Below are 13,546 nucleotides of genomic sequence, written 5' to 3' on the forward strand. Positions count from 1 at the left end.
CAGGTGGGGCTGCACGATGGACACGGGTGGAACTGCACGATGGATATGGGTGAGGCTGCAATAATGGACACAGGTGAGACTTAATGGGTGAAGCTGTAATAATGGACACGGGAGGGGCTGCATTTTGGACACAGGTGGGGCTGCACGATGGACACAGGTGGGGCTGCACGATGACGTGTATAGGGGCAGGATTAGGGGTGGGGCAACTGGTGGCGAGTAACCCTTAAGGCCTGACTAGTAGCTCAGGACTTGAAATTTTGAGCCCTGTATACAGTCCACCCCATATACCATCCATATATACAGTCCCCCCCATACACCATCCATATATACAGTCCCCCCCCACACCATCCATATATACAGTCCTCCCCTCCCCCCATACAATATGCATACATACAGTCCTCACTCCCTCTCCCCCATACAATATGCATGCATACATACAGTCCTCTCCCCCCCATACAATATGCATACATACAGTCCTCACTCCCCCCATACAATAAGCATACATACAGTCCTCACCCCCCCCATAGAATATGCAGGGCTCAAAATTTCAAGTCTTGAGCTACTAGCCAGGCCTTAAGGGTTCCTCGCCACCAGTTGTCCCACCCATGCCTATCAATGCATCGTGACCAGTGCCTACTAACGCAGCCTCACCCGTGCAGCCTCACCTGTGTCCATCATTGCAGCCTCACCTGTGTCCATGGTGCAGCCCCACCTGTGTCCATCGTGCAGTCCCACCTGTGTCCATCGTGCAGCCGGATGATTATAGCGGAAGAGGAGATCCGGCTTGATCACAGAGCGGGGTTTACCCGCTCTAACAGCTTTACATTACAGTTAAAGTCTGCGCGCCGTCACACACAGCCTCACCCTCTTGACCCCACACCTGTGACAGACAGAACGCCGGTCCAATGCCAGGGCGCGTTCTGTCTGTTACAGGTATGGGGTCAGGAGGGCGGGGCTGTGTGTGACGGCTCGCAGACTTCAATTGTAATGTAATGTAAAGCTGTTACAGCGGGTAAACCCCGCTTTGTGATCAAGCCAGATCTCCTCTTCCTCTCTTCCGCTATAATGATCTGGCCACCCGCTCTGTTCCTCCACACTCTCTCTGGGAGAACGGCTCCCATTCATCCCCCCTCATGGTGGTGCTTGCCCCCCGCTTCCAGGCAGTCCAGCTCCTCGCCAGACCTCATTTTCAACTCGCAAAATGCGAGTGGAAAATTTGAGGGCTGCAATATGCATACATACAGTCCTCACCCCCCCCATACAATATACATACATACAGTCCTCACCCCCCCATACAATATGCATACATACAGTCCTCACCCCCCCATACAATATGCATACATACAGTCCTCACCCCCCCATACAATATGCATATATACAGTCCTCACCCCCCCATACAATATGGGGGGGTGAGGATGGCTTAGGATGACATAGGATGGCTGCGTGAGACGTCAGCGGTGCACTGTTCGCCGGCTGCTGTCTCCTTCCAAGTCACGTGTCTGGATGACTTGGAATGCAAGCCGCTCTAATCACTGTGACAATCACTGTGGAGGTGAGGCTTGGAATGCAAGCTGATTCGGCGATCTGTCGTTCAGGGCCCCCTCCACGGTGTATGTTCTAGTTTAACCGCTGGAATTATTCCCTCTTCTTTAATCTGATGTTCTGTGTTACTATATATGCAAATAGCACTGTGTGAGATCAGTTTATCAAGATTACAGTACTAAACAGTGCACTTCCGGTCCCGCCATGATGGGGGTGGACCCAATTATTTTGAAATGGTGTTTGTAGTCTATATATATGGGCAACGTGGGGAGGTTGTTTCATGCCACAGTTGAAGGCTTTTTAGTCGAAACGCGTAGGGCGTTTGCTTCCCACGTTGCCATTATCTTATCTAGTGATCACTTTTTAATCTTGTAAGGTTTTTTATCCAATAAAATCCTTTTATTTTTTGACCTACGCCATGTGGAGCCCCTTTTTTCTTTTTTCTCCATGATTCCATCCATTATTCGATTGCCTCTGACCTCTTGAACCCGCCTGGAGCTGGAGAGTGTGTGAGCGAGGGGACAGTCGCCATCTGTGACGATCCTGGCTATCGGTAACCGTGACTCAAGGGACAACCCTGCCTATCCGAGTTCGGGACTGAAGGGATAACAACTTGTTGGATTCCACGGGAGGCTACCTCCACAGGCTCTGACAGACGTACTGCTATATGGCAGATATGTCCCACAACATTTGGTAAGAGTGTCCAACCTTAGATGTTTATGACGCATTACCTGTGGTCGCCGTGCAGTTCAGTTTCAAGTCAACATCCTGTGTTTAAGCACTCCCACTGTCTGAGAAGACTCCTTTCATCTTTATTCATGGACTCTGGTTACAGAGTTTAGCATATGACATTATAGACATTTATGCTTATTTCAGTGGTCTCTGTGGTGATTCACTTCATTATTAGTTACTATATTATATGTGTTGATTCACCTTATTGCCAGTTATTATACTACGCACAGTTTTACTTGTGTTATTTTTTGGTATTCACATGATTTTTGGTTATGGTGTAGCGCTGCACTTATTTTACATATATCTGCTGTGACTTGGTTTGTCTGTGTGTTAGCTGCTACTCGTTATATTGTCTACACATATTTATTTTTGGGCCAGCGCAGTTTCCTTTTTAAATCACCACCCAATGTAGAGACTGAACTTCAAAGTGGGTACACCTGTTAAGGATGTCCTTAAATTACTAACCCAAAAAACGGAAAATTGTATCATACTTACCGTAATTTTCCTTTCCTGGTGCCTATCCATGGCAGCATACTAGTGATAGAGCTCCGCCTCGACTCCTCCCTCAGGACCGGTGAATAGCATAAATTAAAGACATAGTCCCTCCCCCAACATTCTCCGTAAAATAGAATACCGAGGGTGGGAGCGTATGCTGCCATGGATAGGCACCAGGAAAGGAAAATTATGGTAAGTATGATACAATTTTCCGTTTTCCTGGTGCCTCCATGGCAGCATACTAGTGATAAATAACTAGCTGACACGGGTGGGATAATGCTTAACAGTAATGTTTAATTAGAATGGGACATTGCAGCCTGAACTGCTCTCCTCCCGAACTCGACCGTTGTGAGAGCTCCTGGATCAATACGGTAGTGTCTGAGGAAAGTATTGCAAGAAGACCAGGTGGCAGCCCTGCACACCGTCTCTAATGAAACGTTAGCCCTTGCTGCCCAGGAGGTTGAGACTGCCCTCGTAGAATGAGCATTCACTCGAGATGGAGGTTCCAAATTCTTCATCCTGTAGACCTTCTGGATTAGTTTTACCACCCAAGATGCCAGGGTTCTGATGGAAGCTTCCTTGCCTCTGTATTTACCAAATGGAACAATAAAAAGTCTTTCCGAGTTCCTGAAGGATCTAGTGGCCTCTAGGTAGGCTCTGAGTACTCTGGAAATGTCCAGCTCGTGACATGATCCCGAATCCGCTTCAGCAAATACTGGTAGTGCCCAGGGCTCAAAAAGGTGACTTGGAGTAGCGACTTTGGGTGTGAAGCCCCGAAGGGGACGAAGCTCCACTCTATCATGGAAGAAAGAGATATGGTCATCACCTATCCCTAACGAGTGGAGTTCTGAGATTCTTCTACCAGATGTAATGGCTAGCAGGAAAACCGTTTTTAGAGTTATGTTCCATATCGTCATTTGTTCCACTGGGGCAAATGGATGGTCAGAGAGGACTTCAAGGACCAGGGATAAATCCCATTTGGGAAAAGACCGTCTGACAGGTGGCCGAATCTTTAACACTCCTCTGAGGAAAGTGACTACTAAGGGCTCTTCTGCCCATCTTTTATTTGTTGCGGCAGAAATAGCTGCTACTTGCACTTTGAGAGAACTCAGGCCAAGACCCAGATCAAGTCCTGACTGGAGGAAACCGAGAACATCTGATGTAGAAGGAGAGATTGGATCAAACTCATTTGAGGTAGCAAATGACAAGAACTTGTTCCATATTCTTGAATATATAGCATTGGTTGCTGGCTTCCTGGCTCCTAGGAGGGTTGATATGACCCCTGGGGAGCATCCTAAGGACTCGAACCTTCGCCTCTCAACCTCCAGATTCGAAGATTCAGCTTCTGAGGGTCTGGATGAACTAAACTGCCCTGCGTTAGAAGTTGAGGGAGAGGAGGGATCCTGATCGGAGAGCTCACACTGAGACGCATAGCTAGAGGAAACCAGGGTCTCTTCGGCCAATATGGGAGTACTGCCAATACCTGGACTGTCTCTCTGAGAAGTCTCAGGAGGAATTTGAATATTAATGGCCGGGGGGGAAAGGCATATGCGGTGGTGAACCTCCAGGGGCATGACAGGGCATCTACTTCCTCTGCTTGCGTATACGGCAGGCGAGAGACGAATCTGGTCAGCTTGGCATTCTCCGGAGTGGCAAATAGGTCTATCTGAGGAAGATCCCAGAGGTTGGCAATCTGACGGAAGACCTGGGGATGAAGAGCCCACTCGTTGTTGTCCAGGAAGTCCCTTGACAGCGTGTCTGCTTCCGTGTTCAACCTTCCCGGGAGATACATCGCCCTGAGGTCTAGGATGTTCTTCTCTGCCCAGAGCATAATCGGCTCTACTTCCCTGAGGAGTGATGTGCTGCGAGTGCCCCCCTGTTTCTGCAGGTACGCGACAGCTGCCCTGTTGTCCAGGCGTAAGAGTACTCTCTGGCCTCTGATCTGAGATGCCAATGAAGTTAGTGCCAAGAATGCTGCTCTCATCTCTAGGATGTTGGATACTACTCCCTGGGTGGAACAGGACCATCTCCCCTGTATCCTGGTTTCCCCGCAATGGGCTCCCCAGCCTTGTCCGCTTGCGTCGGACGTAACTGTGATCCAGGAGAGGGAACCCAGATGACGAGGTTTGGAGAGGTTTCCCGGCAGAGTCCACCAATGAAGGCTCCTGCGCATTGCTCCCGTCAGCAGAATTGTCTGAGAGAGTCGCTGTTTCTTCCACTGCGCCAAGAAACCCGTCTGAAAATACCTCAAATGCCAATGGGCCCAAGGAATCATCGGTATACAGGCAGACATTGTGCCAATGAGGCTCAGGCATTGCGATGCCGTTAGGTACCGGCTCGCAATGGTTTTGACCATCTTCTGGATAATAATCCTCATCTTCAGGGATGGTAATGACACTGTCCCCTCCCGAGTGTCGAACATCGCACCTAGATAGATCATCCGCTGTGTAGGCGTGAGCTGACTCTTCTCTAAGTTTACCAACCATCCTAGTTCTCTCAGGGACTGGAGAAGAATGTCTCGGTGATCCACCAACTGACCCGGACTGCTTGCTAGGAGGAGGATATCGTCCAAATAGTGGTATATCCTCAAGCCCCTCTCCCGCAGGGGAACCAGAGCGGATATTAGAATCTTGGTGAACACCCTGGGGGAGGTGCACAGACCGAAGGGCAGGGCTTGAAACTGCAGGTGGATCTGACCTACTGCAAATCTGAGATACTTCTGAAAAGCAGGTAGAACTGGCACGTGTAAGTACGCGTCCTGCAGGTCGACTGAGATCATCCAATCTGTTGGCTGCACTGCCTGAATAATTGTTTGTAGAGACTCCATCTTGAAGCTTTCCGGGTGTATGTGCCTGTTGAGCCTTTTTAGATCTATCACAGGTCTCCATCCCCCCGTTCTCTTTGGGACCAGAAATAGAGTGGAATAGAAGCCTGCGAAGCGCTCTGTCAAGGGAACCGGCACAGCTGCTCCCTGAAGTTGGAGTGACGATACAAAGTGTCTTAGGGCTTGAGCCTTCAGCGGAGAAGATGGAATTTCTGTTCTCTTGAAAGAATTTTGAGGTGGAGGATGAGAGAAACTCCAAAAGTGCCCCCATTGGATTGTTGACAGGACCCAGGGATCCTGGAATTCTTTGGCCCAGACTGGAAAAAAGTTTTTTAGCCTGGCTCCCACCGGGAGTGTCTGGGCTAGTCTGGCGTCAAAAGGACTGCTTCTGCTCATGTATAGTCGGAGGGGCCTTCAACTTTTTGCCCAAAAAGGATGCCTGAGTGCCCCTCCAGGGTTTCTGTTATCTCTGGACTGCCTTGATTGTCTAAAATCCCTAGGATTTGACTGGCGGAACCTGGAAAACCCCCCTCTGGATCTCCGCATCCTTCTGTCTTGGGGAAGCATACCTGACTTTCCTCCTGACAACCTTGAGATGGCTTTATCCATCTTGTCTCCAAATAATGCCTTCCCGTCGAATGGAATTTTGCACCAATTTTGTTTGGAAGCTAAATCTGCCGTCCAGGGTTTCAACCACAAGGCCCTTTTTGCCATTACTGAGTGCAGCATAGATCTTGCTGAACACCTAATCGTGTCTATAGCTGCTACTCCGACGAAGTCAGCTGACAACCTAATTTCCTCCAAGGCTTTGAATATATCCTCCTTGAGGACGTCCTGGCGCAGAGCCATTTCAATGTTATCTGTCCAAGCTCTAATGGCATTAGACACGGAGGTGAGGGCGATCGCTGGCTTACATGCTGCTCCTGCAGCTAAATAGCTCCTCTTGAGGTCCAGGTCGATTCGTCTGTCAAGAGGGTCCTTAAAAGAAGCAGAATCTTCCATAGGCAGGGTGATATTTTTTGCGAGTCGCACAACTGATGCGTCTACCACAGGAACAGTGTTTAGTGACTGCGTTCCTGACTCCGGTAAGGGGTACAGTTTTTTGAAACGACCCAATGAAAGTTTTTTGTCAGTCTTTGACCACTCATTTTGAATGATTTGGCTAATTTCGCCCATGAAAGGGAAGAAAACCTGTTTCCTTTTAAGAAATGGGAAGTAGCTTTTTGCTTCCTGGGGAGGTTCCTCAACATCCTCCCAGGCTATTGCAGCTCGGACTGCCTGGATGAATGGTTTTACCAATGAATGACTGAAACCAGACTGATCTGATTCATCTGATGAGTCTCCAGAAAGGTCTTCAGGTGGGGAATCTCTGGCCGTTCGGCCTGATGGAGGTAAAGGAGTACTGGCTGCAGAAGGACCAGGAAGATTAACTTCAACATCCTGAGCCTGGGACACCTGCGGGACTGGCTGAGCGGGAACCAAGGCCGCAAGCTCAGAGAAGGAGTCCTTCATAGTTTTTTTGAGCAGGTCCACAACCTGTTGGTTTTCTAGCTCGCGGCTGGATGCATATTCCGAAAAACAGTCCTTGCAAACTACTTTGTTCGGTAGCGGAATAGCTCCACAGGTCCAGCACTTCTTCTTATAGGATCTAGGAGAGGAGGACCGATCCCGCCTTCTGGATCTTGATCTATGTCGAGAAGAATAGGACTCACGTCTTGACGAGCGGGACCGGTGGCGCGAAGAACGAGATCTGCGACTTTGGCTGTCGTCATCGTGGTGCCTTGAAGATTTTTCGGTCCTCTTATAGTGGGCAGGGCTATGATTTTAAGAAAAAAACCATGTCAGGCCAGCGAGCGCACTTTTTTTTTTTTTTATACTCACATATAGGTGGTCCCATACCTAATGGAAGTGTGAGGATCTTTGTTGCGAGACGAATGGCTCATTGCGGAGTTGGGCAAAAGGATCAGCTGCAGAAATATAGCAAGAAAGAAAAGGAAAGAAAAGGTTTTTTTTTTTTTTTTTTTTTTTTGAGACACATTACCCCCTCTCTTTTTTTTTTTTTTTTTTTTTTTTAATACTTACCACAGAGCAGCTTCAGAGAAGTTAACAGGGCGCAGCCGAGGAGACTCTGACTGCCAGCCCCAGAGCTGACCTTAAATATCCTAAGGGGAGGGGGAGGGTTAATCCCATGAACCCCCATTCTCTCTGCTCCCTCCTTCCTTTTTATTTATTTATTTATTTTTTGTAGTTTTTAAAAGAGAGAAGGGCAAAAAAACGGCCCTTTTCCATAAGTTAAAATGGTCGCCGGAGCGCCGAGATACCGCGCATGCGCAGTAGAGCCGACGCGGCGAGGACTAGGAAACCTTGCTCACGACGGCGGTCTTCTCACTCCCCTGATCGCGCATGCGCAGTATGGAGGTGAGGACGCCGAACCACGCTGTCTCGACCTGCAGGGAAGGAAGACAGCTTAAAACAAAGGCACCGCAGCAATAGGATGAAGGCTGTAAATTAAAGGGGCAACAGCATGAAAAAAATAACAAACAGGTAACAAGAACCTATTTACTCCCTCCTACCCATACATATGTATACTTTCAAAAAGAATAAAGGGGAATGCAACAGAAATGGAAGTGGGAAGGAGAGAGATATATACTTCTTACTTTCTCTTTTTTTTTTTTTTTTTATATGAAAAATGGTAAACTGATAGAAAAAAAAAATCACAAGCCTGGAAGAATGAGCTGATCCTTTTGCGACTCCATTGCCTTCATCATATGATATGGTGGCAGACTGCGTTCCTGTGAGGAAACTCTGCAAGAAGACCCCAACAGATCCACAGAGGGGTTCCCAGTCTTATCAGCGCTGTGAGCGGCCCAAGAACAGGGACTGCGCACGGGAAAGGCTAAACCCGGCGGATGCTGCCAAAGGCAGAGGTATGGACGTACTGCTACTCTTCACCAGCACAAGAGGTATGAGGAAAAAAAGGAGAATGTTGGGGGAGGGACTATGTCTTTAATTTATGCTATTCACCGGTCCTGAGGGAGGAGTCGAGGCGGAGCTCTATCACTAGTATGCTGCCATGGAGGCACCAGGAAAACACACTCTGAGCATGCCCAGAAACATCCAAGTTCACACACAAAAAGCACCACCAAAAAAAAAAAACAAAGTCCCTGAGCATGCCCAGAACAACCCAAATGCAGCTAGCACAAAATAAGCCACCCCAATGTCCAAAATTAAGCACATCATCCAGCATGCACCAAAATTACAGATGGGACAAAACGCCCCCCAGTCCAGGGGGGCAACTAAAGAGCCTAACATGTGCAAAAGTTATACAACAAATACCATTGCAGTCTAAGGGAACCCACTTGGCAGTTTTACTAGTCCCCACTTGGCTGACTTATCTTCTAGTTATTGGCCTTAAAATGAGTATGGGGCCCAGGTCCCACCCTAAGGGACATGTATCAATGTCACCAATTGGACAACCCCAAAAATGAAACAAGGAGAAATGCCTTTAAATATGCCAAATTGCTTAAGGGCCAGTTCACATCAATGCAGTCCAGTGCATATTTTATGCATAAAAAAATGCATGGAAATTCGGTTATATGGGGTGCAATGGCATAGTTCACACCAGTGCTTGCCGTTCCAGTGCGTTCCAGTTCCAGAAAAAAAAGAACATGCTGCATTTTTTCTGCACTGGACTGTACTGGAAAGATGTAAAACGCATCAAAAACGCACTGGAACGCACTTGTCCTTATTTAAGGTTAAGAAAAAAGAGGGGGGAAAAAAAGCACTGGACTGCATCAAAAACGCACCAAAAACGCATTGGAACGCATCAAAAACGTGCATGCAGAAAAGCATCTGGAACGCGTCCATACTGCGTTTCTATGGTGTAACTGGCCCTAAGGGCGCTTAGGGCCAGATCACACCATAGAAACGCAGTCCGGATGCGTTCCAGGTGCTTTTCTGCATGCACTTTTTTATGCGTTCCAGTGCGTTTTTGGTGCATTTTTGATGCAGGCCAGTGCTTCCCCCCCTCTTTTTTCTTAACCTTAAATAAGGACCAGTGTGTTGCAGTGCGCTTTTGGTGCATTTAGGTGCATTCCAGTGCGTTTTTGATGCATTTTACAGCGTTCCAGTGCATAAAAAATGCAGCATGTTCTACTTTTTTTTTTTGGGAACTGGAAACACACTGGAACTGCAAGCACTGGTGTGAACTATGCCATTGAAAACCATATAACCTACTTTTCGTGCATTTTTGATGCAGAAGAAAAACGCACTGGACTGCATGTGGTGTGAACTGGCCCTTAAGGAATAAAAGTTATTTAAAACTACTCGCGGCTATAATGAAATGTCGGTCCGGCAATTAGGGATGAGCCGAACACCCCCCTGTTCAGTTCGCACCAGAACTTGCGAACAGGCAAAAAGTTCGTTCGAACACGCGAACACCGTTAAAGTCTATGGGACACGAACATGAATAATCAAAAGTGCTAATTTTAAAGGCTTATATGCAAATTATTGTCATAAAAAGTGTTTGGGGACCCGGGTCCTGCCCCAGGGGACATGGATCAATGCAAAAAAAAGTTTTAAAAACGGACGTTTTTTCGGGAGCAGTGATTTTAATAATGCTTAAAGTGAAACAATAAAAGTGTAATATCCCTTTAAATCTCGTACCTGGGGGGTGTCTATAGTATGCCTGTAAAGGGGCTCATGTTTCCTGTGTTTAGAACAGTCTGACAGCAAAATGACATTTCAAAGTAAAGAAAGTCATTTAAAACTACTCGCGGCTATTAATGAATTGCCGGTCCGACAATACACATAAAAGTTAATTGATAAAAACGGCATGGGGACCCCCAGATCCCGGCCCTCCCCCCTGTGTGAAATGGTGTACCCCTACCATTTCACAAAAAAATTGTCAAAAATGTTAAAAATGACACGAGACAGTTTTAGACAATTCCTTTATTTAAATGCTTCTTCTTTCTTCTATCTTCTTTCTTCTATCTTCTATCTTCCTTCGGTTACTTCCTCCATCTTCTTCTTCTTCTGGTTCTTCTGGTTCTTCCTCCATTGTTCTCATCCGGCATCTTCCTCCACGGCGTCTTCTTATCTTCTTCTCCTCGGGCCGCTCCGCATCCATGATGGCATGAAGGGAGGCTCCCGCTGTGTGATGCTTCTCCTCTTCTAACGGTTCTTAAATAACGGGGGCGGAGCCATCGGTGACCCCGCCCCCCTCTGACACACGGGGACTTGACGGGGACTTCCCTGTGGCATTCCCCATGATGTCAGAAGGGGCGGGGTTACGTAATGGGTGACCCCGCCCCCTCTGACGTCATGGGGAATGCCACAGGGAAGTCCCCATCAAGTCTCCGTGTGTCAGAGGGGGGCAGGGTCACCGGGTGGCCCCGCCCCCGTTATTTAAGAACCATCAGAAGAGGAGAAGCGTCACACAGCAGGAGCCTCCCTCCTTGCCATCATGGATGCGGAGCGGCCCGAAAAGAAGATGAAGACAAGAAGATGAAGAGAAGAAGATGAACAGAAAAAGATGAAGAGAAGAAGATGAAGAGAGAAGCATCACACAGCGGGAGCCTCCCTCCATGCCATCATGGATGCAGAGCGGCCCGAGGAGAAGAAGGGAAGAAGACGCCACGCTGCGGAGGAAGATGCCGGACGAGAACACCGGAGGAAGAACCAGAAGAACCAGAAGAACAAGAAGATGGAGGAAGAAACCGAAGGAAGAAAGAAGAAAGAAGATAGAAGAAAGAAGAAGCATTTAAATAAAGGAATTGTCAAAAACTGTCTCTTGTCATTTTTAACAATTTTGACAGTTTTTTTGTGAAATGGTAGGGGTACTTTTGTACCCCCTTACCATTTCACACAGGGGGGAGGGCCGGGATCTGGGGGTCCCCTTGTTAAAGGGGGCTTCCAGATTCCGATAAACCCCCCGCCTGCAGACTCCCACAACCACCGGCCAAGGGTTGTGGGGATGAGGCCCTTGTCCTCATCAACATGGGGACAAAGTGTTTTGGGGGGCTACCCCAAAGCACCCTCCCAATGTTGAGGGCATGTGGCCTGGTACGGTTCAGGAGGGGGGGCGCTCTCTCGTCCCCCCCTCTTTTCCTGTGGCCTGCCAGGTTGTGTGCACGGATAAGGGTCTGGTATGGATTTTTAGGGGGACCCCACGCCAATTTTTTTTTTTTTTTTGACGTGGGGTTCCCCTTAAAATCCATACCAGACTTGAAGGGCCTGGTATGGATTTTCAGGGGGACCACAAGCCATTTTTTTTTTTTTGGCGTGGGGTTCCCCTTAATATCCATACCAGACTTGAAGGGCCTGGTATTGAATTTCGGGGGAACCCCACACATTTTTTTTCTGAATTTTGTTTGTTTTGTTAATGCTGTTTTTATCAATGAACTTTTATGTGTATTGCCAGACCGACATTTCATTAGAGCCGCACGAAGTGAACCAGCGTTAAATTAAAAAAAAAAAAAAAGTCTAGAGGTGCGCCCGTTCAACCTATGCAAATGCTTTTACATTGCCTGACATTTACTACTATTTTGCCGGCGCAGTGAACCAGAGTATTTGAACAATCGCAAATGTCGTTTGAGCATGTGCAGTGTATAATTCACCTCCCGCAGTTTAAATGTATTTGCCGGCGCTGTCAGCTTATTTAGAGAAAGTCACTTTCTCATTCTATTTTGGCCATATTTGTGACTTGGACAGTTAGTACTACACTTCCCCACATCACCCCACATCACCCCACATCACCCCCATATTATTGGCACTTCCAGCTTGTTTAAATTTGAAGTTAAAGATGCCGTGCACCAGGTCTATAGTGGTGTACAGATCACGTCTTCCCGTGCGCCGGGAAGAGAATAGTAAATGGGGAATCGCGCTGTGTTCCCGGCGTAAATGCTTTGTAAATACGAAAATGTCATTTGCGCATCGGCGTGCACTGCAAGTCATGGTGCAAAATCAGCCCCTGTGTCTTTTTCTTTTGCCTAAACATATAGGACCTTGTGCTACACTTACTCCCTATCAGAAAAGAAAAAGAAATGCCGCTCTAGGTGGAACCCAGCGTGCTGCACAGCTCATTTGCGAGATTCAGAAATATTAGTAAGCACTGACTTAACATGAAACACGTTACCTTTTATATGTTCCTGTCATACCTGTGATGTGATTTTAATGCTTCAATAAAGATAGCAAGGAGTGCAGCAATATTCCGGATTTTGCATATTACTACACTTACTCCCTACTGAGCAGCGAAAGTGTTCATCCTGCTTCAGGACACCACAAGCATACTTTACACCACCCTGCTTGCAAGGACACACCAGCCTACATTACTTCACTCTGTTTATTATGATATCTTAAGTATATCACTAAAGAGCTAGCTGAAAACGCAAGGCCTTCTTTTCTTCTGAGGAACTACAACATATTCCTCCCCCAACAAGGGATTAATGCCATTGGTGCCATAAAGGTCCATAATTTCACCCAGGTCTCTATTTACTAAGTGAGTGGGTGTATAGACTTAAAGGTTAAATTGTTTGCATTGAATTAAATACAGTGGCATATGTTTTCTTAGCCTGTGGTGTTGGGGTACAGAAAGGAGTGGTCTGACATGAGCAGGTCATTCCTCTGCCCTCCACCTGCCACAGAGACCAGTTCTGACAGATTTTGTTGGGTTTGTGTAAGTGTTCATATCATACTGCAACTGTTGACAATCTTTGACTGTTTCTGCTGTCCGGGTTATTTGTTGTAGTAAATTGTTAATAGAATACCATTTTATGTTACTGAATTTCTTTGCTATCAATCCTTCAATAAACAAGATGCAATTGCTTTACTGTGTATGTCTCTAAAAATCTTTATAACCACAAGAATGTCATAACCCAGAGTGTCAGAGGTGTCAAAGGACTTGCAAGGTCAGGACAACCAGTAGGGTACAGATTCTTTCAGTGGCCCTCATGG

Source organism: Aquarana catesbeiana, linkage group LG04 (assembly GCF_042186555.1).
Source record: "Aquarana catesbeiana isolate 2022-GZ linkage group LG04, ASM4218655v1, whole genome shotgun sequence".
Taxonomy (NCBI): domain Eukaryota; kingdom Metazoa; phylum Chordata; class Amphibia; order Anura; family Ranidae; genus Aquarana; species Aquarana catesbeiana.